General features: G+C 50.6%; 1 pseudogene; it reads left to right on the top strand.

Moving 5' to 3' along the window:
* The first annotated feature begins 3,011 nt into the window (after positions 1–3,011).
* On the top strand, positions 3,012–3,685 carry LOC144333980 (uncharacterized; annotated as a pseudogene).
* The last annotated feature ends 2,640 nt before the right edge of the window (positions 3,686–6,325 follow it).

The raw sequence follows: 6,325 nt of genomic DNA, 5'->3' as shown, positions 1-6,325 counted from the left end.
GCGGTAGTGGGAGTAGTATCATCATCTCTTCCTTTAGATGACAGGAACAATATCAGAGGGTGGGTGTACACCCTGTGTGTTTTTGGAAGCAATGTCATTCTCTCTTCTTTTAGGTTTTAGGATTCATATCACAGGCGGGGTATACACCCCTTGTTATATTGGATGGAATCTCATTTTCTTTCAACCTGTATCTTTAGAACAATATCCCATGGCAGCTGTCCATCCCTTCAATATTGGTACTAACACCATCTTCTCCTTTCCTGGATATAAGAAACAGTATCACAGGAGGGGTGTACACCCCTTGCAATACTGGTAGTAATATCACCTCTCCCCTGTGGTTATTAAGGACAAAATCCCAAGGTGGCTGTATGGTTCCTACTTTATTGGGAGTAGTATCATCCACTCACCCTCTGAATAAGAGGAACCATATCACTGAAGAAGTGTCCACCCACTTCGATATTGTCAGCCATGTCATCTTCTTCCCGCCTGGATATTAGGAACGATATCCTAGGGTTGGGGGCTGTGTACACCCACTGCGATATCGAAAGTAAAATCAGCCTCTTTCCCGCTGGATATTAGGAACTGTATCACAGGTGTGTGTGCACCTTCTCGTATATTGGGAGTACTATGAGCCTCCACCCCTCTGCATATTAGGAACAATATACAGGGGGCAGGGTGGTTACAGCCCCTGTGATATTGAGAGCAATAGTCTTCTCTTTCCCCTGTACATTAGGGTCTACATCACAGGGGTCTGTACACCTTCTGTGATATTAGGATTAATGTTGTCCTCTCCCCTACTGAATGTCAAAAACAGTATCACAGAAGGGTGTACACCCCCTGCGATATGGCCAGTAATATTATCGTCTCTACCTTTGGATACTAGGAACAACATCACAGAGGGTGTGTACACTTCCCTGTGATATAGGGCATAATGTTATCCTCTCTTCCCCTGGATATTAGGACCGATATCCCTGGTGTTGGGAGGTGGAGTACATTAAGAACAATATCACTGGGTGGGTGTACACCCCCTGCGATACTGGGTGTAGTATCATCCTCGCTTCCCTAGGATATTAAGAACAATATCACAGGAAGGGTGTACCGCCACAGCCCCTGTGTTATTGGGAGCAATAGCATCTTCTCCCCCTCTCAATATAAGGAACAATATCCCAGGGTGGGTGTACATGCCCTGCGATATTGGGCGTAATGTCTTCGTCTTCCAACGTGGATATTGGGTGTAGTGTCACGGGGGGGTGTACACCTTCTTCGATATTGGGAGCAATATCACCCTCTCCCCTCAGGATTGTAGGCAAAATATCAAAGGAGTTTTACAACACATGCGATATGAGCAGTAATGTCATCCTCTCCCCACCTAGACGTTAGGAACTGTATCACAGGCTACTGTACACTTCTTGCGATATTGGGAGTCATATCATCCTCTCCCATCATGGATATTAAGAACAATATTACAAAGGAGGTGTACACCCCCTGCCATATTGAGAGAAATATGTTGCTCTCCCTTTCGGGATATTAGGAACAATATCGCAGGAGGTGTGTATAACCACTGCGATATTGGGAGTAATATCATCCTCTCTCCCTGAATATAAGAAACAATATCACAGGAGGATGTACACACCCTGTGATATTGGGAGTCACATCATTTTCTCTCCCTCTGGATATTCGGAACAATATCTCAGTGGATATGTACACCCCCTGCGATATTGCCACGAGTATCATCGTCTCCCTCCCAGGATATAGGGAACAATATCACAAGGGGGTGTGCATCCCCTGCAATACTGGGAGTAATATCTTCCTCTCCCCCGCTGGCTATTAGGAGCAATGTCACAGAAGGGGTGTACACTCCCTGCTCTATTGGGAGTGATATCTTCCTCTACTTCCCTGGATATTAGGAACAATGTCACTAGGGAGTGTACACCTCCTGCAATATTGAGACTAATATCATCCTCTCGCCCCTGGATATTAGGAACCATATTGCAGGGGTGGTGTACATCCCCTGCGAAATTGGAAGAAATATCATCCTCTCCACCTTTGGAACACTTTTTAACATAGCTTCGTATGTGGGGAGGACTCGAGTGATTAATTGAATGTTTCATCAGGTGCGGTTCTTCTGTTTCCCAGTTTTGACACAACATTTGGTGAAATTTCCAGGGACTCCTGTGGTCAGCTTCACGGTTTCACTGTGTCACTTTCTAATGCAGTATTCTTTGGGAGTCTTTCAAATTAAGTGCCATCATTTAAAAATAAGTTTTATAATATGCAGTTTCAGGTGAATTCTTTACCTTCGTGTCTCAGGCAGTAGCCACCTACCTGTGAGTTGTCAGAAAGGTTCACGCAGTTTTCCAGGGCGGCCTTTGCATTTACTGGAACTATTAAGAGCTCACTCCTGCTTCGGCCGTGATTGACACGCAGTGCACGTGAGGCCGTGTGTGGCTTAGTGTCTTCTGCAGGCTTAGAGGTCACTTTCTGTTCTTCCCCAAGCCTGCTCTGCTGTGCCGAGTGTTCACTGCGGGCGACGGTCACACTGTCTGGCACATGCCGCTGATGCCACAGGGCAGGCTCCATGTATTGGAGCCTGCAGAATGGCAGAGTCCGGCCTCCTCGCCGCCCTTCACGGGGAGCAAAAAGCGCAAGCCTGTTATCACAGCTGTGCTAGCCCAGAAAGCCTCCGAACAGGTTTAATTTAGGAATCAGCTCCTACCAACTGCCCATGTTTAGGATGTGTTTGAGTTTTTGTGATTTTTCCTGCACTGAAGCTACTGGGCTGGCTCTGAGTCACTGTCATGGGACTTCAGGTTGCCCCGACGGGAAGCGGAGGGGGAGGAGGGCCGCACAGAGGCTTGCGGCCGTGATAATGAAGGGCTTGTTGCCTCTTGGGACAGCGAGTTCAAACTCTTTGTAATTGTCAGCGTAAATAGTGACCCGCTGAGGACATGGCTGTAATTCAGGGTGGCATGGTGGATTGTCATCCTTGATATCAGGTACCTGCCTCTAAAATGACGGTACCCGTAGTGCGGCTCCAGGAGGGCAGCTCCTGCCAAACACACGTGCTCCTGGGCCCGTGCCTGAAGCCACGGTCATGCTGCCAGCCAGGCCTGCAGCTGTGGGTGCAGCGGGGTCTTCATGGCACTGAGCGCCTCCCTCGTTTGCTTGTGGGGCCCAGCCCTCCGTCCCTCCCTGTCCCCAGTGCGGCTTTTCCCAGGGTTCTCCCAGCCCCGTGCACACCTCCGTCTTCACAGCTTCCCTAGTTTTCTCGTGGGCGGCCCAGGTGGGCGCCTGGGCAGGGATCGTGTGTTAGTCGAGTTCTTTCCAGCCTTCCCTGGCTAGTGGCTCAACAGGTCCCTTCAGATGAGTCAGCCAGCTGTGTGCCCGCGTGTTCAGGATACTTGTCAGGGTCCTTCCTCAGAGCAAGACCGACACTCACTTCCTCCATAGGACTTTGGAGCCCGCCCTGGAGAGACGCCAGCCACATCCAGAGGGGCCGCCCGGGTCCCCGCGGGCTAGTGAGAGTGACTTCTGAGCCACTCGAGGCCCCACTTTGTGTTCCTACACCCCACAAAGTCACTTAAAGCGCCATGTTCTGGTGCCGTGTGCCTCTCGAGTGTGGCACACAAGCCTGGACGGGGATCTGAGCGGGCGCTGCCTTCCTCAGGCTGCGCTTGTGTTTTAGGGCCCCAGGAACACTCGTGGCTGTGATTCTAGCCACTGTCTCGGCTTCCCTAGACGGTTTCACCCGCAGCCTGAGGGCCACATCGGCAGCCACCGAGGAGCCAGCAGGTCCGACGTTGGTCTCACTCAGTCCTTCTCGACTTTGGTGACAGAGGAGACAGCAAAACTTCAGCTGGGAGCCCCAGGCCTTCTCTGCTTGGGGCCCTGGGACTGACATAGCACAGATCCTGCCATCCACGTGCTGGGGGCCCCGCTGTGTGGCTCCCTCCTCTGGTCAGGGGCCGCTCCCTTGGGCTGGGCAGCTCCGGGTCCTCGCACTCAGGGGCTCAGGGTGGGTCCTGGATGCAGAGAGAAGGAGAAGGGCGGCGGTTTGAGCCCAATTGTGTTGGCTTCATCTTCTGCCTCTTGTCGATAAATACATTTGCAAAGTTTTCCAGATGAAAACTCAGAAGGGATTTTTAATGACTGGAATCTGTGAATTCCATGGAAGCCAAGTCTGTCCACCTCTTTCACCCATCTCACTTCTCCCCGTTGAGGCTGATTTTGGCAGCGATCATAGAGGCAGGGATGCAAGGGATGGTGGCCAGCCCTTGGCCCTGTGTCCCTCCTCTCCTACCCTCAGCGCCACAGCATTTCGGTGTCATCCCCTTCCCTGCATGTGTCCTCTTGAAAACCAAGTGCGGCTGGAGGGAGATGCCTGTGCCCACTCCTGTGACCTTCCCGGCCAGGCTGGCTGCAGCGGCCCCTCGGCAGGCATCTTTGTGGTGCTGCCTCCGTGCCCCTCCCATCACCTGACGCTCGTGCTCCTGAATCTTCACGCGTGTGCTCTGTGCAGCCACCTCACGGGCTCCCTGGGAACGGAGACAGTGTCTCACACTGGTCAGAATGCTCTTCTCTGTCCACTGAATGGTCCAACACAGAATCATTCCTCTGTGATTATTTACGCTTTGTTATGTAGAACTAGAATAAAGAAAAAGTGAATTTAGACATTACAGCCATCAGGTTGAAGCTTAGTAATTGCATTAGGGAATTAAATGGAAGCATTTGAGCTTCTCGAGTTCTAATTCCACATCTTCGTATCCCCATCACCCCATACCCAGTGTCTAACAGAGCTCTTGGTCTAGGAGTTTCTTGATAAATGCTTACTGAATTGAACTGGACTGAGCTCAACATTCCCACCCAGAGTTAGAAGCCAGTCCCTGAATAAATTGCATTTAGAACATGAGTTTGACGTTACTGTGGTAAGGGATATCCTACACGTCATAATTCCTAGTCAATATCGGGTATTTAGTCAAATAGACTCAAGTATAGAGAAGCATAGGCCCATCTGGCAAAAGGGCAAGGCACGGTGCTTTAGGTCCAGGTCCCCAATATCAACTATGAAAATAAAACGTCAACTCCAATGACAGCCCTGTCCTTAGCTGGTCACTGTTTACGCTAACAATTATAAACAGCTTGAACTTGCTGTCCTGAGAGGCAACACACCCTCCATTCTCTCTGCAGTGTAGCTGCCTTGGTGGATGGAACATGCCCCTCCTCCCTCCCTCTCCCCATCCCTCCCTCCCCCCTCCTCTCTCCCTCCCTCTCCCCTCCTCTCTCCCTCCTTCCCCCCTCCTTCTTCCTATCTTCTCTCACTTTTCTCCCCCCACCTTCTCTCCTGGACAAGGGGCAGAAGAGAGGAGACCTCCGGAATCTTCTGCTTCATCCAAGCAGCTTGGGGGCAGCATCAACAGCTGCAATTTGGCTGCCCCAGCAGGTGCCTCAGGGCAGCCTTTCTAATGGGAATCCTGGAATCATGTCTTTCCTTAATGTGTCCTAAAGGCTGGAGGACATGAAGTGAAACAATGCTCCATGCTCAGTCCTGTGATTTTGTGTATTTATTGGACTTACTTTGAAATTTAACTAAATGATACCCAAGGTAGAGCATGAAAAAAAAAGAAAAAACAGGCTATGGTGTTTGAAAAACAAACAAAACCGTTTGGTTTGTTGGTTTGTTCTTAGACCTTCACAGGCTCCTAGGTCACACGTTTCAGTTTCACTAAATGATACCCAAGGTAGAGCATGAAAAAAAAGAAAAAACAGGCTATGGTGTTTGAAAAACAAACAAAACCGTTTGGTTTGTTGGTTTGTTCTTAGACCTTCACAGGCTCCTAGGTCACACGTTTCAGTTTCTCAGCAAGTGACATTCTCTGCAGAAGCTGTGTCAGTCTCTTGTTTGATGATGTCAGTCACAGCAGAAAGAAGCACTCCGTAGGCCCCGTGCTCAGCACCTTGGCGTGAGCTCCTGCCATCTTCTGTTCATGCTCATCACAGCTCTGTGCAGTGGGCATCCTCCTGATCCCTGTGGGAGGATGGAGGATGGAGGCGGAAGGGTGAGTGATGGCAGGATCACATGAGGGGTCTCTCCCGAGGTAGAGAGGGGAACCGGCCCAGGACCTTAGTGCCCATCACATCCTTCTTCCTCCTCCTCTGCCTCTCTGTGACTGTTTGACTCAGGCTGCAGGGACAGACATGAGTACGTGCAGAGCCTGTGTGCACCCCTGGGAATGTGTGCTCATATTGGCAGGGAGGGATGTGAGTGTGTACAGAGCGTGTGTGCACACCTTGGCGGTGTAGGCCGGCGTTGGCAGGGACAGATGTG

This window comes from Macaca mulatta, chromosome 13, assembly GCF_049350105.2.
Source record: "Macaca mulatta isolate MMU2019108-1 chromosome 13, T2T-MMU8v2.0, whole genome shotgun sequence".
Classification (NCBI taxonomy): domain Eukaryota; kingdom Metazoa; phylum Chordata; class Mammalia; order Primates; family Cercopithecidae; genus Macaca; species Macaca mulatta.
Note: the sequence above shows the minus strand (reverse complement) of the source record. Positions and strands in the feature narration are given on the sequence as shown.